This window comes from Callionymus lyra, chromosome 4 (genome assembly GCF_982586985.1).
Source record: "Callionymus lyra chromosome 4, fCalLyr1.hap1.1, whole genome shotgun sequence".
Lineage (NCBI taxonomy): Eukaryota > Metazoa > Chordata > Actinopteri > Syngnathiformes > Callionymidae > Callionymus > Callionymus lyra.
In genome coordinates, this window is record NC_141821.1 from 12,650,905 (window position 1) to 12,677,135 (window position 26,231).

Below are 26,231 nucleotides of genomic sequence, written 5' to 3' on the forward strand. Positions count from 1 at the left end.
CCTGAAAACGACAAACAATTAACGCCTTAAGATCATTTGCAGGGTTTTACAACTTTGTATAATTATATTGCTTACTAGAAAAGCACTGAGAGAGTGCATACCTCTTCCAAGGAGTGATTCTTAATTAAATCAATAGAATCAATCCAAAGTTTTCAATGCACCAACAATTTTTGCTACAAAAGCTGAAAAATAATAAACCACTTTTTAAGTTATTCAATTGCATGCCATGTTTTAAAGACTCAAGTCTACTATGTTTTTGCTGGTTCTTAGTTTAACGAAGGACATGACCAGCAATTAAAAGCCGTATAAGTTCATATTAGTTATTGCGAAACCTTTCTTATTCGGGACGCAAAATTGATAAACATTTCCTGAAAGTTGAACCAAAAAACATTACAGGCAAACGTCCGGACGCACCCTTTAATTCAATGCGTTTTATTTATACTCATGATTATTTAGACTGTAGTTTATCACTGAAGGCATTAAAACTATGAATGAATACATGTGGAAGTATGTACTCGACATCACATGGTTTTCACTTTGCAGCCGTGTCTTGTCCAGTTTACTTTTTGGAATATCTTGGCTTTTTAATAGAGCCGGTCCATCAGTTATGTTTAAACACAGAACCAATCAGCTAAATTAAAAGAAACATGTGACTATTTTTACTTAAAGAAATGGAGGTCAGCCAGACCGTAAGATTGCACTGTACTGTACAGTCATTCATTTTTTAATTATTTATGTTGCAGACAGATCCAGATCATTAAATAAACCAATTAATCAAATTTAACATTGCCAACTCATTCATCTGTACCTAACAAAACTTGGATTTCTTTTCTTTTTTTGATTCTATCATTTGGCTCATTGAAACGTAAAAAAAAAAGTTCTTATACCTGCCTTACTTACTTTATAATTCTAAGTTTAACATGCATGTTATATAAAAAACTAAAAAATGCTTAACATTAAAAAGCAAAAATAAAACATTTTTAATCTACTTAGCATTTAATCTATACAACAGAAGCTGCAAAAGTGAAACCAATCATTTTTTTTTATCATTGAAAATCACAATGTTTATCTGATGAAGAGGAACAAAACCTAACGTATAATTTCAAGATACCCATCAGACAATCTGTGCGCCATTCTTCAACGCTCCCCTGTACGTCCGACAAGCCTCGACCTTGTCCCTCTCTGTCGGAGCCAATAACCTTTACCAAGCCCGGCCTCACCGTCCGTCCAGGCGAGGCAATGTTTAAGTACATTTTCTGCATGGATGGAGCCGATGTTTTAGGACTTCTATTGATTCTGCTGCAGAAGAGTGAACGAGAAAGAAAATGACAGAAGGCGGCGGCGCGGTGATGTATAAACCTGCTCTCGCTGATGGAAAGTGTGATTACAAGGCAGCTGTTGGGTACAGTCTCCAGGGCGTACGACCTGTGCTCGCGCCTTTGCCCCTCACTCCGCTGAGATGTCAAATTTGCCCTTTTATTGAGTTCAAATGCTATTATTTTTTTATCACATTGAGTTCAGCACATGCCTGCTCAGTTGTCAGTCACTCACCTCCTGCAGTCTTATTCTATCATCCTCTTATCAAGCTGACGACTTATAGAACGTTCACTTTTTATATCTCTCGCTCTCTGGCTCATGTCTTTTCTTGGCGTGATAAGAAAAATACAGTTTGGAGGCTTTCCAATCAAGAAACTTTTTCTACATTTCAACAGATATAAAATAACCTGTGGTGATTTTAATGTTTTATACAACCAGTTCAACGTGTAACATTACTAGTATGACATTTGTAAACAAAGAGTGGAATAAAAATGATGTGATGCGTTTGTTTTTGGTCGATTTTTAAATTTCCAAAACTGAATATTTAAACACATTTTTTTATTTCAGTGCCTCTTAAATTGATCTTGGACTCATCAGTCCCTTTTCATTTAAATATTTACGTTAGAAAATGTGCTTCAGCCCCGCCCACTTAAAACACATGTTTTTTCTGGAGATTAAATCTTGTTTACCATAACAACACTCTGTTGTGATTGGTCAAGCATCTAGGCTTGTCACCGCACCTCATCAATGCCCTGAAGTCTAAGTCACATAACTCGTAATACTCTGCTGCTCTAGTAGGAGAACTCACATTGATCCTCAAAAACTCTGCATTGGCGGCATTCTGGTTTTTACTTTCAGAGCTTGTTATGGTCAGGGTACCACCATACATTAGTGATCAGATCCACAGCGCTCCGAGCCCGATTATTGGGTGTAAGGCTGGATCAGAATCTGCTGATGGTTCAACGGACATGATTCAGGACCAGAGCACAGAAAACCTTCCAGGGTGTTCTTAACTTTCTTGGGGCTGCCGTGTTTGTTTAAAATACATACAAATTTAAATACAGCGACAGTCTATTGTTTTGTTGTTTAAACGCCTTGTGACCCTGATCTCTGAAAGGGGCTTTACAATTAAAACATACTTACTTACTTACTTAATCTAAACAAAGAGGGGAGTGAAGATATTATTACTTCATAATGGACTTCAATCTTGTAACCTCTAGTTCGATTTTCTACTTGTTTGTGAGATGTTCGTTCATTTCGAGTCATTTAGATCTGACTATAAATACATAATTAATAACTATTGAAGGTCTTATGATTCACATCAACCAAAAAGAGACAAAAAATGATTTAATTTTGTATGTAAACACCACAAAATCAACATCTACTGCTTCTCGTGGTGGATTCAAAAGCGTGTGAACGGCTATGGTGCATTTAAAAGCGGTAGACAAGTGAAATTCACAAGAAAAGCAAAACTATCGCTGAATGAGTCAACATAGTTAAAGAACAAGGGAAACTAGCTAATCTGATGAATCTGCTAATTTATTAAAACATCAAAGGACCCATTTAAAGCCTTCACTACAGACCATTCTTCAGTTTCTTAAATCTTCCTTATTTAGTTTATAGCTTTGAATTCAACATGCTTGTTACTTAAGAAAAGTCACTTAAATAATAATTTAAAAAATAATAATAATCATATCTACATAGCATCATATTTCTATTATAGAAGCTATAAAGTAAAGCCAATGAGTTCAAGGTATCCTTAAATCATCCATATTTCTGCTAAAGAAGAAGATAAAAACAGGAAAAAAACAAAACAAGATAACACATGATTTAATTTAGTTTAAAAATACCACAAACAAACTTTTATAGCATCTCGTGGTGGATTTAATATCATGTGGATCACTATGGTGCGTTAAATAGCTTGAGAAGAATCAACTTTTACAAGAAAACAAAACATTTACTGGATAAAATTTAACTTAATCAAATAATATATCATCCAAAACATTTAAAGACTTCTCACAGAATCTAATAATGAAAATCATTCAGTCTAAACAATTATAGAGAAATAATACTTTTGTGAAATGACCAAGTAAAAATGTTGGTTAGTTGTTATGATTATAACTCAAAAGACACTTGAAGTTCCAATGACCAGAACAAGACTTAACTGTACACAGTATTCATTGACCAAAACAAGATTAAATGACTTTTAGTCGACCTAAACTACTCTTGGTTTAAGAAAGTATAGATTTATAGAATTATAAATGAGAAAAAAAGTGTGTGAGATTTTAATTTTAGCCTTAAACTTGGTGAATAGCTACAACGCTGTTATCAAAGCGTTCCCATCACAACAGAAAAGCACCAGAATAACAAAACTCTGCTACTTGTATCTATTTCATTCAGTGACACACTCTTTAAACTACATTTCCAACGATCAATTGAGTCGTTTATCTTAGTTTCTGGATTTTGACGCAGCGGTTTAAACTGCTACCTTGAAGCAAACCCTGATTAAACCGTGATCTTCAAACACAGCCGAGACAGTCTTTAGATCTCCCGACCCGTCATTTTAACTACAAATTGGTTTCAACATGACAACATTAATGTTGACATCGCCACAAACGCTTGCTCTCTGTGTCGGTGATGCATTTCCTGAATATTAACCAGAAAACATAATCTTCAAAGCAGCAAAGTCACAGCAGCGTGAAGAGAGCACAGTTATGAAATGCCACAACGAATCTCAGCCTTATATTGACAGAGCGGACTCTCTGGGATGTCTTTTGTATTAAAAAAAAAAGTGCTTCACTAAAGGCCATCTCGTCTCTCTTGCGTGTCTGATAATGCTGCTGGGATATCTCAATATCGAGTCAAGTCCTAATGCTGTGGACAGAACAGCTGTGATTATTCATTTAAGTGTCATCGAAGGCACCGTTTATTCAGTAAAAATATAAAAAAAGGGCTATTTAAGGATGTGGAACTTCTACATCAACAACAAGCAATTCTTCTTCTCTCCAACACTCGCATAAGCCTCGCTCGATAAAGCTCTAAGCTAGCATCAAGCATGCAACATCCTGACCGATGGCTCCCTCAGCAGCACTCCAAATGACTGTGCCCATAACCATTAGAAAATATGGAATATGAGCACTAAGCTAGTATTGAGAAACATACATGAGCGATTAATCAGTGAAGGGTCTCTGGCCCTCTTCGACGCCAGCCGCCGCCTTACATGGGCACAGGGGACGACTCAGTGTCGGGGAAGCCAATAAAATAGCTCGTTCTCACGGGGGAAACCAAATGCTGTCCGACCATCTAACGTAGCGAGAACCCCCCTTGATGTACGGAGCTATTAAAACTCTGCGACACTCGATACTGGATGCCTTCGGGGTGCCATGAGTCTGTTCTTGTCTTGCTTTTTGCAATCAGGCTAATTTTCCAAGGAGGAAAATCCATGTGCACGGTTCAATTCTAATGAATTCAGATACATGTGTGCGTGAATTAGATTAAGAAATGAAACCCTATATACATCTGGGTGCGCTGGTGCTTTGCAGCGAGCAAATCGTCAAGGATAAAATTACATTGATTCGATTTAAGGAACTCTTTGCAGCGTTTGGCGTGACTCATGCCCGCCACACGTCCTTCAGCAAACATGAAGATGAGATATAAAGTGAAAGATTGGGAAATATAAACACCCAAAAGAGATTCCAGGTTAAGATACCGTGGTGTGGAAAGGGTTTGAGTCGTTTCCCTTTCAGTAAGGATTAAGTTCTTGAAGATCTAAGAACATATGAAGTCACTAAACCCTGTGTGTGTATGATTTCAAAAATTACTGCTTTATTGTAGGAAATAAACACCAAACCGCACAAGCTCACAATTTTTTTGGATCAGTCATGTTTTAGAAGAAAATCAGCTACAGTAAATTTCAAGAATAACACGTTCACTTCCTCTTTACAGAAATCCTCAAATGTTATCAAATATTGATGTTAACAAAGCACCCAGAGATATCTCAGCAAAGGAGCGACTATACAAAACGGGCGACCAAAACCCAAGTAATAAAATATCTGTTGTGATTCAAAATGTCTTTATAGTGACGACAGACAGTTACACTTAAGCAAAACTAAACAAGTTCACTTTGCATTCTATATAAATGAACACATCTTGATCTTTAAAGTATATACTTTATTGAATATTGTTTTGATTGTTTAAGCGCTTTGTGACCCTGGTCTAGAAAAGCGCTATACAAATAAGAATTACTTACTTACTTACTTACATATTAGCAAATCTGAATACTAAAAAACAACCAAGAGAGGGGAATAAATCTGTTAAAGAGCGACTTCATAAAAACGCAGCATACAATCAAAGCAATAAAAAACATTTTGCGATTCAAAATCAATTTTCTTCGTAGACAACCAGCTAAATTTAAGGGACAACAAGTTTACTTTGCTCTCTACATAAACCATCACTTATTATCTACTTTTGATGGTAACAGGGCAACCAGAGAGGACATACCTTGGCTAACTTTAAAAACACATACAATCAAAGCAATAAAATATATTTTTCCTTTCACAATTCAAATTCTCTGGTCGTAATTGCAATGACGGAAATTATACCAAGCATAATAGCAGCTTAACAACCTGTGAACTTATCTAGCCACTGAAAATAGATTACATTGTAATTTATTTAATTGTTTGTTTGTTTATCACTAAATAGAGGAGGACATAGGCTTCAGTGATAGAAACGTATAAGTCAGTCAAAGACATTCAGACGGTCAGGTTACATTTCTAACGGACAGACATTAACGATAACCATATAAACTCCTTTGCCAAGTTATTGACTTCTTTCTACAAGAGCAAGATTGAATGGCTCAATCAGTCTCCAATGGTAAGTAAGTAAGCAAGTAATATTAGTAGAGTGCTTTTCTAGACCAGAGTCACAAAGCGCTTAAACAATCAAAACAATACCCAATAAAATATATACTTAAAAAGACACAAGACAACACCACGAGACAAACCCAGGATTCTCAGGGAATCAAGGAAAAGCCTGCACAAATAAAAGTGTCTTAAGATGTTTCTTGAAGGAGTCAGTAAATCCATCAAACACAGAGCGAGAGGAAGATCGTTCCAAAGCTTAGGAGCAAAAACCTGGAAGGATTTCTCTCCTCTAGTCCTGAACCGTGTGCGAGGAACCATCAGCAGATTCTGAACTACAGACCTAAGAGTCCAAGCTGGGGTGTAAGGCTGGATCAGATCACTGGTGTAAGGTCTGACCATGAAAAATTGACCCTGAGAGAAACTGGCAGCCAGTGAAGAGTTTTAAGGATCGGAGAAATGCGAGTTCTTCTACTAGAGCGGGTCAGAATTCTTGCTGCAGAGTTCTACATCAACAGCTCCTTCTTGTTAAGACATGAAAACAAACTGTTGCAATAGTCCAGACGAGAAGAAAAAAACGCATGGATTATAAGTAATTAAGTAATTTATATTTATAGAGCGCTTTTCCAGACCAGGGTCACAAAGCGCTTAAACGATCAAAACAATACTCAATAAAATATATACTTTAAAGGTCAAGATAACACAGAGAACAACACAGGAGATCCAGAAAATCAAGGAAAAGCCTGCACAAATAAAAATGTCCTAAGGTCCAGTTCATGCAGTGAGAACATTTTCGTAAGTTTAGAGATTTTTCTCAGTTGAAGGAAACAGTTTTTGGACAAAAAAACTTGTCAAAGAACATTTTGGATTTAAAAATAACTTGTTTTGCACTCAGCTCTTCTGCAACTAAGCAACACACCAAGACAAGTAGGACCTGAGCTTATGAACGTTTTCTCAGTAATTATGGATGGTGATTTGTTTTTCAATCCATGGTTATTTTGGTCAAAGAAGAATTAATCAAAGGAGAATCAGAATCCTGCAGCTTGGACACTTGTTAATGTTGTTATTAAAAACCTCAATTACATGTCATGAACCAAAATACAGCATGAAGACCAAAGTGACGACTGCAACAAGGGCATTCTAGAAGACTCTGGAGGGCAACTAGCAGATACAGGATAACTGAAGACACCACCTGCATGGATTTGTTTACTTGCACTAATATTCATGCATCTTAAGTTAATAATTGCAAACATTAATAAACTGTCTACTCGACAACAAAATGGGATAAACTGGATAAAAAAGTCAAATGATATATGGTAAATTCTGAATCTTGAAAGCTTCATATTCCTTCAGTGGTGATGACTGAAGGGCATCCAAGGATGACAGGAAAACAGCAGCAGAAAATGGATGGATGACCAGTTAAAAGAGCAATAGTTCACAGGTATATCAGATGGTCAAGCTCATGTGGTTGAGGTACAACGTTTAGAGGCCGGAAGGTTTGGAGAGGAGAAAGTTGGATTGAGAATGGTAGAAATGTATTAGATAAAGTAAGAGAACGACTGATGTTCATGGATCTGAAAAACGAGAACACAAAGACATTAGGAGAGGTTAAGATAGGTTTGCAACCCCTAATAGAAACCCTTAAAAACAAAGTTTCCCCTTTTTTTTAAATTAATTATCTTAAAATACAATGAATCCGAGTGTTTTTTCTAAATTTAACAAACATATGACATCCAGTAACTAAACTTTATTTGGTCAACATAGTGTGTACTCCTTTAGCCCTCCTGGAGACACTAAACTTCCCTCATTAGATTCAGCAAACATTGCTAAACCAAAGCAGATATTGTTCTCACAATTGGGGTCATTTAGTGATTCTACAAACCAGGAACCAACTGATACTTCGGTAACTGTTACCGTTAATAAAGATGAAGAAAATGTATCTTGTGGTTCTTAAAATTAGCAACTTGAAAAGGGTAATAATAATGAGTACCAGAGTTGGTGGAGTGGAACATGAAGACAATTCCTCTAGCATATTAGTTAAAAAATCATTTAGATTAAATTAAGAGAGTTAGGGATAGATTTAGAGGTGGTAGTCTAATTTTCAAGTTCATGGTTTTCTACACGAGACAATTGGGAACAAGTCTATGTTGCAGGTGTTTCTACATTCTCTGTTTTGGTCACCCTCACTTACCAGCTTGTGTGCGCCCCATTAATCCATTCTTAATTTGGGCGGGGTGTCTCTTACCCTGAATTTATTAATGGACTGAGTCCTGGTTTTGAGTAGTAATCCACAAGGACAATGGTCAATTAAAGTTAAGTTCTTCCAGTCAATTAATTGCAAATAGTATTCTTTTATTTTGTAAAAGAGCCTTTAATATCTGAAACTAACACATTACATTTACAGAAGAGTCTTGCTTTACATGTTTGACACAAATTACAATTCCTTCCTAATCAGATAGTAATGATTTGACTGAAAGATACTTGGAATAAAATGATCACTAAAGTTGAAATTTATGGACACAAGCTGCCATTTCCTTTCAACTAAAAGCAGCAAACTTGTCAGAATGAGTTGGATGTTCCAGCCCTCGTCAAGATGGTTCCTCTGAAATATCTGCTATGCTTTGATCTCCTCTGATTTCCTCTGGGGAAACTGTGCATCTGTGCTCACCACAGATCCTGCCTTGCCGTGATGCTCACCCACAGGGGAATATATAGGGCTCTGAACCCCTCTCTGTCTCCATGAATTGGTCAGAGGCTTCATCTGCTGCTGCTGATCTTCATGCCTGGAAGACCTTTCCGTGCGCCGTACAAACAACCCCCAAGAGCTGTTTAACACATGAAAACTGACCACAGCTCAATAACTGCCAGTTGCTGTAGCACTGCTTCAGAGATACAGCCTCGTGGTTTCATCTTTGAGCCAAAAATAAAGCATTTCATCGAGTTTCCAAGACCCTAAAGGTCTGAAAGTGTGGCTCCTATCAGTGGAAACACATGGACATTCTGGACCCACGTTTCAGTGACATTGAATCCAGCTTTCCTGAAACTACTTTTCTTCATATAGAGAAAAACTAGTGAAACTTGACTTAATTAATCTTTTTTTTTTTTTTTTTAAACAAACAAAACAACAAATCTATGCCAGAGGAAGAATTGACCTTTGACATCAGTCACTCCAGATCCCTGTAGAGGGAACCCCTACTGAAGCCCTCTTAGAGAGTTTATCTAGATTCTATACCAACACACAAGAAAACAATATAACCCATTAATACCTGGAACATAATCTTTAAATCAATTTGTTTAAATAAAGAAACAAGAGCATAAATGAGTTCTGAACAGTTTTGTTAGTTATGTTTTGAATGATTTACATTTACACACATTATAAATATATATATATATATATATATATATATATATATATATATATATATATATATAGGAGTAGCTGAACATATGGACTCCAAGACAAGCAGAGGAGAATCTGTACGACACGTCAAGAGATGAGCAGATGGACAAATGACCGGACTCACCACTTGGGCTCCTTCAAGGTCAAACCCTGACTCGAGTCAGGGACACTTGGAAGAAATCCATGATGCAAACCTCAAGAGTTCTTCATTTGACTGCAGTGGAAGCTTTATTCAAAAACAAGAGGAAGGTTTTTCCCTGTGCGGTTGAAGAACATAATGAACAAATTTGTTGTATGAACCTAATAAAATAAAATAAACCTTCAATCGAGAAGTGATATTTTCCTTTTTTTGTTTGTTTTCGGCACCTACAGGTGCCTTTAAATATACGTTAAAAACTCACATGGGTATTTATCAATTATCTTTTAAAGGTAAATACAAGAAAATGAGAATACTTAAAATTGATTATTTCAAATAGAAGTTGTGTTATACATGCTATATTGCAGTATTTGAAAAGAGAAATGTCACCATCAACATGGAATCATGAAACTATTATGAGATTAAATGATGGTCTGTTGAATAGTTTTACACTGATATAATAAAGCTAGATAAATAGTTGCTTAATGTAGACCTCAGGATGATAGTTGGAGTTCTATACGGAAGGCAAGAAATCCAACCAAAGTCATGTACATATTCAAAAGGAAGACTGTTGGCTCGGTTTAATAGCTCACAAGGTTGGGGTCACATGTGCACTTGAGGCATCACGATGAGCACAAAGAGATATAATGTCATGTTGACTTCTGTTAAATAAGCTGTAAGGGCAGTAATTATCATCAAAAGACTTTCTAATTACTCCTGATAGTGAAACATATATAAGAAATCATCAGCAATATGAACTTTAACGCTTATCGCCATCAGAAGCCGAGGCGGAATCACCAATTGGCTCTAATCGTTTGGCACAGGCAATTATAAAAATAATTAGATTATTAATTAGGATTTCTCATTAGTGCGCCCTGTAGTTTTAGGAAATGAGTTTAACGATGAGGGTTTCTCAGCTCCGCCGTCTACCCAGCAGGGGCACACTTTATCCTGAGAGTAAGAGTGAAGGCCTGAGGAAAACCGATACATCACGCCCGGAATATAAAGAGGTTGAGGAAACAAATGCGGTTTAGGTGGATTGTACGGTTTAGGAGGGGCAGGCGTTGGGGGGTTTGTTTAATTCTGACTTCGGGGTATTTACATGGCTAATACATAACCCAGATTTTAAAGCATAATATCATGGAGAAACTCCCGAGCTGTTAGTGTTACCACCCGCTATTAACATATGCTATCAGAGGGCATTTTTATCTACGCTTCACTTTGAAGATTGTTTTTTTTTCCGTTACTGATTCTAACGAGTCCGTTTTTTTTTTTTTAGTCACTTCCAACAGAGTCTCCAGAGCGTCGATCTTCTATACATGGCTCAAGATTTCCATCACTTCCACTGGTAGGACAGAGAATGATCTCGCTCATCACCTGATTGCTCGGGAGACTTGCCCCGCTGCTCCAGTTCACAAAGTTATTTATTAACCGCGATCAACATTTAAATTTATTCTGCTGCCACAGCTGCCATTTCCCACGGTTATAGACACCGAGTGTGTGTCATCTTCCTATCTGTTGCCTTGCATGTTTGTCATTCATCTCCCACAGACATGCCAGATAAACAAAATATCATTTGGTGGTGTACCATACATATTTAAGCATAGTTTTGACATCACGAGTCCTGGGATACACAGACCTAGTTTTGCTCAAAATTACCGGCTCAGATATTTTATTTATAGACAAAACAAGTTCTTGAAATGAGCCCAGAAGCCGCGTTGAGTGTTGACAAACAAACACGAATATGTAGGACTGAGCCATTGGGTAAGAGTCAACCTTTTTTTTTTTTTTTCATATGAAATAACAAGTAACACAATAACACGTCAAACTTCAAAGCAATTCCGTCTTGCATCAAATCACCGCCCGCCCCGCAACCTTCCATTTGACTCTCTTTGTAAAAACACGTCATTGTGTTTGACACATAAAACCGCACGGGGGGGAAAAAAGTTTCACCCATCCCATCTGTGTGAAAGCCTTAACTGCGGCAACTGCCAATTTGCATGAATGACTTGAGGTGTCTAAACAGTGAGGAAACAGAACCTGGCCTATTATAGGACTCCATTGATACCGGAGTCTTGTGTGCCTCCGCGGAGCGCAGAGAGACGCCTTTCATCTTTTGTCAGGGCGCACAATACTGTGTGTATTGTTGTGGGTTCCTTTTTTTCCACTAGGAAAAGCTGAAATGATGAGATGTTTTGACTCGCCATTGTACGTTTTTCTATCTCGCTCCTATACATGGCTGACAAATGTCCTCACCGTCCTCGGAGCGCTGCTAGAGGTGCAGGCATGTATGAGAAATGGACATTAATGCAAAAAAATAAATGGTGATGTTTGTGCCTCGGGGTTGAGCGCTCAGCAGTATCAGTCTATTCAGAACAGCTTCAACCATGAAGACAAAGAGGCGGCAGTCAATGAAGGAGCGTCCGCCTTGGTTGTGCCATCTCTCTTAGTGACGTGGCAAGCAAGATGATCGTTCAATTGTTGCTATCGTTGCAACACATATGATGAATTTGGTCAATTTAGAAGCAGGGATGGATTGGAAGGAAATCCTGATTCACCCCAACTCTCTTAACACACCTTTATTAGCGACATGCTACCGGCCTCATCATATTACTGCACTATGACCTCAAACATTTGAGTGGTAATAGGTAGAGTGCTGCCCCCCCCAACCCGATCCCTGCACTCGCCTTCCCTCTGCTACTCGTAAACCACTTCCTTCGGTTTAGCAAATGGAAGAAGCCATCTACATATTGACCTCGCCATGCTACACTGGTTTCGGGTACTTGGCGCTCAGGTTGTCCACATTTATTAAGATTGGAAGCAGATTGGTGAGGGCGAAGAGGGGGATGTGGGGGGTCTGACAGGTCTGACACCAGACACCAGGTTCCTTCCCCCATGTGCTCTCGGGTCTCCTCACACGGGTCTAATAGGCTCTGACAGGCAGGATGAATGGAAAATGTTAATGGACAAATAGGTTGACAAGATGTAACTGTCTCTTACAGAGTTTTATCAAAGGGGTTAGAGGTTTGGTGGGATTTGAGAAGGTGACTTCGGAAAATAGAGACACGTGTTGAAGAAAAAGTACACCCTCAAAATGAGGATTTAGAAAATATCGTCTAAATGTTCATCGCATTGCCCAGCAAAAGCCTTTTTGACTCAAGGCTGCAAATAGACTAATATAAGAAGCACCTAAAAATCACAAAATATGAGTCCATTGTTAGCTGATGCTCATAGCTGGTAGTTCCACTGATCTGATTTTGAGATCTTAGAACACATTATTTCCCAACTTGAAAAATATATAATAATACAGAAACAACTCCGAATTGCTATTCTTGATCAATCTACCGTTTCTGCTAAGAGCTTAGAGCTTTAAAATGTTCATTCTTAACACATTACATGTCTCATTAAATGTTTGTTTTTTTCCCTTCATCAACTTTGACCTACAAGCAATATTTGGCCATATTTTCACAGAATCTTTTGGTTCCATCACATCATTACACCAATTGTAAAACATGTGAAAACACATGGCAGAAATATAAATAGAATAAAATAAATGTATAAAAAGCAGCTGTGAAGTGCAAGGTTAAAGCATTTAATTTGGTTTCTAGTTCTTTACAGAAGTAGACTTTAACCACCATCTCCAGGAACCAGTACTGGTCTGGGCGGCACAGAATTTATTACATGTCCCTTGTATAGATAAGTCTGAAAGCAGTTTTACTTTGGAGAAAAAAAAAACACAAGATTAACGTGGATATAACATTTCCCACGTCAAGACACTCGTTTTTGGTCAAGATTACTAAAAGATTAAGTCTGTTGAGAAGTGAAAATCAGTGAAACCAAACTTGTGTATTGGACCATCTTTTTGGACAATCTGTTTTTTGCAGGTCACATCATTTTATTTTTGCCGTCTATATCTAAAGGTTGGTCTGTGAATATATTGTCCACACTTTACTGGTATAAGGTGCAAAAAATGAGTTTTACACCACTGCAGTTCAGTTTATTGTAGCGTCAACGTTTGAAACACCGTGAAAGAAGTTATAAGGCCGACATAAAAAGCCAACTCTTTAGAAACTGTCAAAAGACACAAACCCAACTTGTCCTCAAGAAGGGTTAGGGTTATAATCTCTGTAGCATTTTCCACCCGCTTCGCCTCTTATATATTAAGTCAAGAAACATTTCATTAATATCCGATAAAAGAAAAAATATTCTGTTAAATCCTTGTTAAACTGATTTCATGCAACAAACATGCAGCTTAACCGGGGTCAAAAGTAATCTGCCTTGACCCCCAATTCCTTCCACATTTGTCTTGGAGATAATCAAATTTTAATTGACAGAAAGAACATTATGTAGCTAATCCATAAGGACACATTTTTCAAAGTGCATTTAAAAAAGTTGCATGTCTAGATGAGGACATTACGGTTGAATTCAGTATCAAGATGGCTTGATAATATTGTGAATTCAAGGTCCGTCAGAAATGGTGTACAGCTAATGACACTCAAGAACTGCCTCATTTGAGGCACTCGTGTTTTTGGAGGGTTTGAGTAATCTTATGCTCTTATGCTTCTACCTTCCTAATAGCAAAGCTCTATTGATTTTCCTTCCCAACATCTGTCCTATTAGTATGGCCTCATCAAATCTCAGATGAGGCCCGTTTTCAAGAGTAGACGGTGCAAACCGTGGAGCCATAACAACAGAATCCCATTAATGTAGCTCTGAAGAGGTACCTGTAAGTAGATAGGACAAGATGCAGGAAGCAAACAAGGACTAGGGGATGGAATAGAAATGGAATATAGGAGTGGGAACCTCAGCCAATGTTACTTTTGAGCTTCTCCATTAGAGCAATCAGTCTTCATTTAGACGGTTGTGCGGGAGCAGAAAGGCTCGGTGTGTTATCAAGAGAACTAATTTCTATTAGGTCCAAACAGCTGAGAGCGGGCACACCAGGAGGAGAGCCGGGAATGAGATGAAGAGGAGGGGGGTAATGAGATGGAGGTTATTGTTGATCACAATATAACAGCCAGGCTCGGACAGGCTCTGTAATTACGACGGGAATACTGGCGTGAGGGACAAAGACTGGCAGGGTGGTCTTTTTTTCCTCTTACACTCGGAAATTAATGTATAAAAATGCCCTTTTGTCTGTCAAATGAAGCAATGACCAAACTAAACCATGCAGAAACAGTCAACCCCAGTACGTTTTTGTCAACTTACCCATTCAACTGAATTCCAGTCGCCATCCCATTAATCAGGGTTAGAGTTCATTATCGTCTCCCAGACTTTACTTTGCTGTTCAACTAGAGTGACTCAATATACAATAGTGCCAACTTACAGCGTTGAGCTTTTGTTTTCACGACCATTGTGTGGTACAGAAAAATCCAACATCTATACATCTCTAGAAAGTGGATCAAATGTAGTTTTCAAAACTCTCAGAGAAACTTGACTACTTTAAGTTAGTTACTGAACTAGCTGCAGAGGATCATCATGATGATTGATTTATTTACTGACTGATAGGTTGCTGGTTTCATCCTGTCTTCAGATGTGTCGTTGTGTCCCTGAGCAAGACAATAAACCCTGTGAATGTACCTGGTTATACAGATGTGTTGCAGCAAACTTCCACCAGTTTATGGGGCCATATGTGCAGCATGTCCTGCTGTTGATTGAGATAGTATTTTCTATTGTTTTTAATGACAATTTTTTGTTCCTTGAGACGAGTTTAAAAAACAAACAAAAATAGGGTCAAACAATAAAAATAGAAATATGTTGATTTATTGTTGAGAACAATGTAAAACATCTATAATGATTAATGTAAACTAAATGCATTTATATTTTTACATTTGGATTGTTATTCTAAGTATGTGAAAAAAAACCCAATTAGAAGTGGATGAAAAAAAACAACCCATGTTTGTCTTCTCAATACATTAACGAGTTTGTTGACTTACAACTCACACAGACCGAAAACCTTCAGGCTCCATTGACGTTCTATAAGAATCCTGACAGTGGAGCGACACTTTTACACTGTACACAAGTACCTCATTCAAAGTCCAAAAACAAAGTTTTTCTCGAAGCCTACTGTGTCTATTCCGAGCTGAGGCACACACACTGTGAAATGATTGTTGAAGTACAGTAATTTTGAAAAGATTGTAAAATGAAAAGGAACAAGTTGATACATTCATAAGAAATCAATCAGAACATTATTCATGAAAGTCAATGTATTTGCTGATTTGAAGGCTGAGCAGCTTTGTTTACTTTAAACATGAGTGAATAAGGCAAGGAGGCAGATTTTTGCTTTCATCACTTATTTTCCAAATGTATTCAAGTAAGTATCTAAGTAGACATTATACAACAGTTTTATATTCATTTTCAATTCATATATAGTTCCAACATCATGTTGCAGACCCTTTAAATCACCAGTCCAAAAAGAGTTGAGATGGAGGTGGAGACTTATGGGATTGATGACACACAGTGACAAACCTGTGTGATTGTCCAATCACAGCAGAGTGCGTGGTTATGGTTAACGAGATTTCATCTCCATTAAAGTGTTTTCAGGGGGCGGGGCTTAGGCACGTTTTGTCATGTTAATATTTCAAAGAAAATAAAGTTTTGTACAAACAGACACTCACTGATAAGTACAATAGAGGTCTACTATCAATTTAAGAGACTTAAATTCTAATAATTCTAACTAATGAAAAAGAGACTTAGGTAGGATAAGTCATTTGCATTTGTCTAATGAATATTCATCCATCATTTCAAAAGCCTATGAAAGCTTTGCAAAACGACCAGTTAGGGGACTGTTGAAATTGAAATGATGTCTCCTTTGCTACAAGGGCCAGAACTGATGTGACGTCAGACTGAATGATGAGGTGGAGATTATTCACAGTCCGTCTCTATTGACCTGTCCAACCTTCAAGCGGATTAATCCGTGAAAATCAACCTGAAGCTCCACCAGGGTGTCTGGGTGGCTCCCTTGTCTCGACGTTTCAGTGGAGAAACATCTAATCAATGCTAAAAACACAGAGGAGTGAAGCAGCACGAGGGGCACTGGTGCGTAAAAGTGGTCTGGACGCTGAAAAGCAGCAGCCGTCAACAGTCTGAGCGGCTCTTCAATCAAGCTGATGCATTTGCTCTTTTTACCAAGTCACTGCGGGTGACAGGCCCCCTGGACCCCTGTCACAGCCCCCACACTTCAAGTCTGATTTCAATATGAAAGTGAGCTTCGCACATGAACTCCAAAAAGACCCGCAATTGGACACACATCAGTGGGTAACAGTGAGCGTTGTTTAAATGTTGGTGACCCAAACAGGTCACCTTCTCAGCCTGATATATTTCATAAAGCCTCAGCAAACGCTCCAATAAATTCTGAAAGACTTTTCCATGACGGCATTAAATGATTGATAAGACCTGAAAATGGGTTTTTTGTTTCACGGAAAGTCAGAAAGATATTATAAAAAATGGAACATAAAGAAAGGGAGGTTTAGCTTCAGACTATTTGGACAAGATCTGTGTATTAAAACTTCATGTCCTTAAATATTCAATCCACTTTCAAGATCCAAAGAAAGTCTTAGAACTTGTTTTATGGAAATCAAACTTTGCTCATTTAATCAGATTTTGCAAAAAATGGCATTTCACTTCAAGTCGCATGCATGTGATTTTTATAAACTTAATCAAGATTTAATTAAATGTCTCACAATCTTTTCTGATGTTGAAGATGCATATTTGTGTTTATTGGAGTTGCAGTGTGTCGTCTGCACTACGATTTGTTTGGCCTGCGGCTTAATCGGATGTAACACTTCCATATCTTCTGATCTTGTTGTTCATATTAATTTTCAGTTAGTTTTTTTCCTTTTGTCCAGCAAAAAAACACTATAGACACAATATAATTTTTTAATTAATAAACAACAAAGTAATAAAAACAGCATCTTGCTTACATTTCCCCAACTTAACAAGTGTGTACAAGACAAGCCATTACATTAATGTGTGCAATAATGTGCGCAATTTCTTGAATTTGATTGAGTCACAAATAAAGGCAAAGTCAGAAAAAACATTCTGTTAAAATATAACATTGAAAATGAGGTCATCTATTGAATACAATATTTGTTATATTTTATTTTTCCCAAAAAGAGTCTGAACCTGGAGTCTATTGTTTATTTTATCACTGATTTTACATCAACTTATATCAGAAGTTTTGTACCGAAAAAAGATGCATCTCATCTTGAACAATAAACTGTACACACTGTTACTGGTTTTCTATCTCCTGACCTTTAATCTATTTTTTTTAATGCGTTTATTCATCCCTTTAATTCTTTCTCCATGTTTACGCTGAATTTGCTGTAGTCGTTTATACATGTATTTAATTGACATCTTCTTTCTAGTGTTTTCTCAACCTTGACTTCTCCACCATGACTTCATGTGTGCTTGGCCATGGCGACTGGGGAGAGAATAGAAGAATAGAAAAACATTTATTTTACTGCACTAAACCCAGAATATAAATGTTGTTTTTCAGTAGAAAAACAAAAGTGAAATAAAACACGAAAAGTTCATAGTAACTGAAATTGCAATTACTATAACCAATCACTGACTTCTTTCAAATCTCATAACATTTGAACGAGGGGAACATTTCAGTGATTGAAGTTTACTTACTACTGAGGAAATTGGTACCAAAATGAATTTTCTGTGTTTAATGCTTTCAACCCAAATATCATTAAAAGACAAGAGATCCTTTTTCACTGTGTTTTTGACAGACACTATATAGAATACAAACATCGTCCAACTCTATTCCACGGCTTCAGAACTAATCAGTTTTTAAATGGAAACTGTTTTATCTGCAAATTGAGTTGGAGTCTGGCTTTTTCAATATTATGCAGCAGGAAAAATGGAAGTAGTTCAGCATTATAAGCTTTGGCTTGAGGGACGTGGAAGTATACACCCGAGACATCGACGGAGAGACTGATTGCTTGCTTTCCCCGAGAAGAGTACAGGAAGTCGTCTGCCGCTCCATGATAGCTATGCAGGTTCTAATGGCGACTGACTGACGTCTTCACCATGTCACATAAACCTTCATTAGTTGTTCTTCAGTCTCCTCGCTGACGGCAGGTCGGAGCCATTATTGCACAGCGTTGCCAAAGACAATAGCATGTGTCGAGGTAGCCTTGGCCAAAGCCACTCTATATTGAATTAGGACGCCTTGGAGAGTGAAAGAAGATACCCCATAATGATGTGTCGTGGCTGCCCGGAGAGGCACGATCCGTGATGAATCTGAAGGTTTGGACTCATAAATTGTAATTATTTTGTACCAGCATGGCTTTAGCGAGCCACTTATGCTCGCAACATCCATCAGTCCGCCCACGTGGATCAGAGATTAACGCTTTATGTTTGTACCTCTCTTTTTCATGAAGCATTATTGAAAACCAAATGTAGGATGGAGTGATGTGGACGAAAGAATGACGCGACAGAAGTATGATCTCACAAACACTTAGTCGAGCAATCTTGAAATCGGGCTGTGAAGTAGTAGAAGAAAAACAATGCTGCGACAAAGTCAATAATTGTAGTTAAGCCACTTTAAAACGATTATTTACATCGAGATGTGGTCTCACTAGAACATGATGTGGATCTGTGTTCATCAATTGAACATTTTCAAATGTTTCGAAAAAAAACCCCTGTTTAGTCGCCATAGATGTCACATAAGATTTTAAGTGCACTAGACATTCTCAGATGGTTAGCATCCTCACAAACTCAAACCATTAGACTAGAACCAAGTTGGATGAGCAGTTCATGTGGGACTCAAGCATGAACTTAGATAAAAACAATAAAAACACTCAATACCAATGTAACTATTATGAGATGTGTACATCAGGTTACAAAAACAAACAAACATGAGGCTAGTGCTCACTTTTGGTCATGCAATGCATTCTGGGAAGTCTTGAAACACAATCCCTGAGCCCTTTTTTAACAGCCCAATAATGTCGAAAGAGCTGAGCTTAAGTCCTGACTGTAGATTCACAATATACATTCATCAACATTCATGATATGTTACAACCTGACCTTTTTTTTTTTTAAATCTACAATGATGAATCACCGATTCAAGTCCTAATCTCAAGTCCTTAATAGAAGCTGTGACAGTGTCGGCCACAAAAGAAGCCTGGAAATCCATTGAAAAGTCATGTCAAGGTCAAAGGCTACTTTGCTTTTTAGGAGATCCAGACTTGCACCAAGACAGATTTGGTTCACATTAATGCTGAATTCAAAAGACTCCCACTAATGGAATTTAGGGTAAAATTTACAAGATTTTTTGGTCCAAGGGCAATTTGCACAACATGGAATGATGTTTTGCGGCCCTTCGTTTGATGCCTAAACTATGTTTGGGCCGATCCAACTCCATCTGAGATTGCTGTATGGTTAAAATTTAAAATATAAAATCCACAAAGTATTAATTTAATTTGTATCTAATAAATTAGCAAAACGACAATCAACAAATCCTGTAGACAAGTCTCAAATAATAAAGCTCTGGTGGTCCCCCTGCCAGTTGAGTTTGAGACCCTGAATCGTTTACAGTTCCTCTCACGGAAAAGTATTCTACATCATTTCAAGGCAGAACAGAACTCCGGTTAGGGTCTCAACCAATTTGTCATATCATATTGCAGAAGTTTAGTTTAGCCTGCGCCAACTCGAAAAGCAATATGCTTTGGTTCAATCCAAAAACCAGTCACCGTCCTGAAGAAATGTCTGTATTTCAAACAAAAAAGACAAAAAAAAAAAAACGAGAAATCATCGTTTCTGCTCGCTCTGACATCCACAAGGGTTGAAAATTGTACATTTCATGTTCGTCAGAATGTATCGTGACTCCTGCTTATGCGATCGCGCCGAGGTAAACCAGATTAAAGCAGAGATGGATAACCGTTTGATCACAGACACACTCTGGAAATATCATCAGTGTACAATTTCGTGTCATTATTCTGACGTATGAGAGTGTGCCACCACCAGAATTGTTTTCACAGGTTTGAATTCCAATCTATTCAAGTCACAATAAGAGATGGAAAAAAAAAAAAAAAAGCTGCTTCATGAGCAGAGCGACACATGCTCCGACAACACTTGTACCACAGCCAAGGCTTGTACCGTCGCGTAATTTCCAATTAGTGTGCAATTCCAAGTCCTAATTTGATAACAGTGAAACCCAGGCAGCGTTGTGCGTGTGTGTGTTTGTGGCAAATCCTGTCCTGCATATCAAAGTATCCCAGATATTGATCAACTCTTTTGTTACCTTGGCTTCAAGAGGAGAGAAACGTAAGATGGTAACAGACTCTGGGGCGACAGTCATGATCAGATCTGTGGAAATACAGTTTCTCTGTAGCTGGCAGCGAACCAGAAGCTCATTTGGCTCTCTGCTACTGTGTGTTGACATCTGTCGGAACAAAGTACTGACTTCATTTGACTTCATTTTTTTTTTTAAACAGATGACAAGTCATGTAGATTTTGTATTCACAATAGAAATGTAAGTATTGAAGATTCAAAACTGGTTAACAGTGAAAAAAATAAAATGCAAATTGCTTATTTAAAGGAAAAAAAAGTTTTTATCGAGTACCGTTAATTCCAATAAAAATAAAGTACAGAGTTTCAGTACACTATGGCTGTTTATTTAGATTTTTTTTTGTTTTTTTTTAAAGAGGAGAATGATCAATTCACCTAAAACAAACCAAAAAGGAAAATCATCTTTTTATGCATGCGTGTGGTTAAGAGTTTCCTTAAAATGATTGGAAATCTTTTTCAGGAGAATTATTTTCTGCAGAATAAAACATCCCGACATGTCAAAAGACAGTTCTGTAGGAAGTGGACACAACTAAAATATTTTTGAGGATGTCGTCAACTGTGATCATTTCAGGGTCAAATTTTGAAACGTAAAGTAAAACACCCACTAGTGGTTGATTTTAGAAAAAAACAATATATGCTCAGTATAGTTTTTGTTCCTTAATTTGTCCCAAATACAAGAGTTACGCAATTGATTGTATTCATTTATTATTTTTTAATACTTGCTAATGGTTAGAGGATTGATCTCAATTTGCTGTTACCGGTCAAAATAAAAGTGTAATTGCTGTGGAACACATGGACCACACAAGTCCCAATACTAGTTAAAACTCACATAATTTCTGCCTTAGCTTGATTTGATTCTTTTTTTATATATATATAAAATTTAATAAAGATTTTGCTAGCATGTTTGCCACTTTCTCATAGTCCTAGATCCTGGTGCATGTTTGTTTTTTTTAGAAAGCCAAAGATCACAAAAAAATGATAAGATGACTGAGCTGTCAATCATTTTTCCATTTTCATTTTCCATTTGGCTATTTTTATTGACAGAAGAATTTGCCTCCAAGCAAGACCTCAATTTGCTTTATTACCTTTTTTGTTTTCAAGTGTTTACTTGCTGAGTATGTCTAGATGTTCTCAATACTATTCTGATGAGTAATAATTATTACGTTTTTATTGATATTGAATCATCTCTAAGCAATCAAGAAGAAATCTGAAATGACATCTTTTTTTTATCATCTTGTTGAGTAATGCAGAAAGACGGGTGAAGAATCCCAAATATTTAATTGACTCAAATTCTATATTTTTATTTAACAACAAGGAAAGACGAGTCATGACTCGACGTTTCCACATTTTCAGTTATCAACCCAATTATCACATCACTCCGATTTACCCACATATCAACACCTTTTATAGGACGTCTATGCTTTGAGCCATTTTTAACCAGAAGGTCATGCGTACCACAGGAAGCTCCAGGTAGACCGCGAGTAAACACGTCCCACCGTAGAGTCATGCAAATGAGGCTGCGTTCGTCGTTCCACTGGCTGTGAAACATGCAACAGCGAGGTATCAAACTGTTGTATTAGAATCCAGTGGGAGCAGGAAATTAACATTACAAACATCCACATCCGCAACACCCCCTCAACACACCCGGTCTCGACGGAGTTGGAAATAGAATCAGAGCGAGCAAAGAAAACAGGAGATTTTTTTTTTTTTTTTTTTCACCTTTGGGCTATATGCTAATGTGATGATCTGAACACTGTTTTAGGGAGTGGAGGAGGAAAGGAGGAATAATAGGGGACGTCTGCTTCACGTTTGAGGTGAGAGAAAGTCAGGGCTGATGGTGAGAACTTGAATTATCATCTCCCGTAGACAATCATTTTTAACGTGACGTGAATAAAAACAGCAGAAAAATAAATTACATTTTTTTTTTCCACACAAATTTTCAACGGTTCAAAGAGATACACATCTGGTGGCCACGTTCACTTTTTCCAATTCATAATTAACGGAATGCAAAAGTTTTAATGAAAAAGTGAGGCAATAAACAACATCTGCTTCCACAGATAAGTGGCGTAGGAATTGGATTTATGTTACAAATAAATATAATATTGAGCAATTCAACGATGTATTCATGGTAAGAGCGGTTGCTTCTTAGCTCTGTTAACTGACTAAACGTTTTTAATGATCCACCTAAATTGCGGCTAAATCACTCGTGAAGTAAAGTTCAAATAATGTAATTACATTTTTCTAAACAAACATTGAAAACTAACGGTTTATACGCTTTGTTGTTTTGTTTTGGATTTTATTCTTCCGTGTCTCCTTTTAGACCTTTTTTGGAAACAACCTAGTTCTATCAGATTTAATCACACACATGTTCAAGGTCCAAGTCCGGAGACAAACTGTATATCTACCAAACTGTGGTCTACGAGTGTGATTAAGATAATTTCTTATCATTTTTTGAGGCTTGAAATGTCTTGATTTAGTCCTTGTTTCTAGTCTTTCGTCATGTTCGTGCATTAAATTCTTCTCTATCAACATTAGTTTGACTCTTATTGGAAGCTTCCTTATGATCGTTGACATCATAATCTCTGTTGCTTAATCTTAAACACTTATTTTCTCTTTAAATTGCTCTTCCAAGGTCAATTCAGAGATATATTTCCTCAACATGTGTTCGACAGGATGGTATTCTGAGCCAATCGAAGAATAAAAAGGCTCAGAGACACCATTTTATACATCGGAAAGCCCGAGGATTTCCTGAATCAGATTTCCGGGTAAAAGGATGTCGGCATAATTTTGCGACCTCTGTTTAGCGCGGGAAAAACGGATAAATAAAACATTAAACATTGTGAATGACCAGCAAGACAAAAAGCACTAAACAATTCACTGGTGGGAAATCGCGAGAGTGGGTTGTGTGCTTTGACCCGTGACAAAAAAAAAACTGAGAGCTACAAAAGAGTCAAATCCCACATTGTTAATTTTATCTACAATTTAATGTTTGAATGGTGTTTCTACGTGAATGTCTGCCAGAGCATATTCACTCCTTATGGGGAAATTTATCGCAGTTTTGCCAACTTACGACTTAAAATATTGACATCCTAAAAACGGAAGGAGGATGAATAATAAGAGGCCCGGGGATCAACAATAGTGCTTTGTCAATTCAATGGTTCAGGTGTGTTAACAATAAATGTACATCTTCCACTGAAAAGGTGAGAGAAATATATTTTAAAAAAGACAATGAATGTAAATATACGTTTTTTTTATGATTTTGTTGTCATAGTGACAAATGAAGGATAATAATCTGATGAAAATGATATATTCTATTCTTTGATAGTTAAACATACAACAGGAAATGAGTCCTAGTTTGACTTGGTATGCACAAAGAAATGCCTTTGATAGACGGGAGGCGAGGGAGCGGACGAAGCATTTGCATTCTGCAAATCGACCATCAATTACCTGGAATAATTGGAGGAAAGCACTTCCTCTGTGTAAATGAAAACAAAATACGCGCCGAGAGCAATTTCTTTTAAAAATAAAAAAGGGAAAAACAATCAGAAAATCAATGAAAGGCCTCACAACATCTTGTAATGTAAGCACAACCTGAGACTTTCAACTCTGGAGAACAACAAACTCAATTAATGAAACCCTTTTCAGGCTGTGCCAAAACCATTTTCTCCGTCCGAGATAACCTACGGACATCAAGCATGCTGATTAATGGGCCATAAACCGCAATCTGCTAAAATAACAACACAGCCCAATTCCTCTTATGCGGTTATCGCAATGTAATCATCGTGGTGTTTGCGCTGAGATTAGCATGTAGGTCAAGCGAATTACGTTCATTATTCAGATTTCACTTGACGGCAAATATGTAGTGTGGGTTTTTCCCCTGAAGATACCTTGGAGCTCCAGCTGCACTGTTTCAAACTCCCTGCTTAAAAATTCAGACTTTATCAATTTTATCCAGTCAAGCGGAATGACTGGTGCTCAGTCAACACAGAACACCGAGTGTACATACGTTTCTATTTGCATATAATTTATATGTGAGGCGGCAGAAGTAGTTTAATTTGAACACCCTAATTCAAGCCATGAATCATTTGCAGTACGACAGGACACCCGAGTGTTTCATGCATTAAAATAGAGTGTGATGGTCATATCTCTTCTCAATTTAAGCCAACACTGTGGTGGAATGTGTACTTTTCAAGGGTATGAAATTGACTGTGATTACACTTTCTTTTATCACAGACGAAGAAGCACATGATAGAAGAAAGACTTTCATGATTAGCATAGAGCGAGCCTAGAATCAAAATGAGGCGTGCAATGAAATTAGTTTTTCATTAAATATCTGTCCGACTGTTGAGTCCAACATCCGCTCACTGCATATAAAAGGTCCTGTGTGTATGTGTTCAACTCCAGGCCTAGGGGCAAAAAGATTGTAAAATACATAGAAATGTCTTTAAATAATGTTTAAAAAAAATGTTGTTTTTTATCTGCAATGCACAGCATCCAAACTCACTGATGTTGGTTGTTTTAAAGCAAGCATGGAACAGATGACCTGTATATGTATTATTTATAATAATAATAATGAACAATACAATGGATATATATTTGTACTTTGTGTGTATCTTCAAGTTAACAATTATTTTGACCAGTGAAGTTGCAGAAAGCACACGTAGTAAAAACATAGAATGATGAAGAGGAGAGATCACAACTACGATATAGTTTTTGCTAGCCGAGCCTGATTAGACCAATTCTCTTGAAGTGTTTCCACCTTATATTTTCCTTAATAAATAGTTCCATCTGTGACTTACTGTCTTACAAGTCTTGCCCCATTTCTACTCGGTAAAGTGTCTTTACAACGATAGCGTCTTGCAGTCCAAACATGATTTGTAGTCTTTTTTTTTTTGGTTGGGGATTTGACTTTGTCTTTTGAAAGGTGTAGCAAAGTCAGTCAGTTGCCGCTCTTAACTTGTGAATAAAGCAAAACACAATTGCATTAAAACAAAAACAAAAAAATCATGGACATACAATTAGACAAACCAAAAGAAACTCATTCAACAGTTGTCTTCGCTCCATGGACTTCGATTAAAGTGAGCCTAAGCTTGAATATGTGTTTCTGTATTACAGCTAATGGCTCATGAATACTGGCAAATCATTTTCTAGGTTTCCTGGAAACGACAGCAAATGAAATTATATATAAAATTATATTAGATTTGTTGAGCGAATATCATAA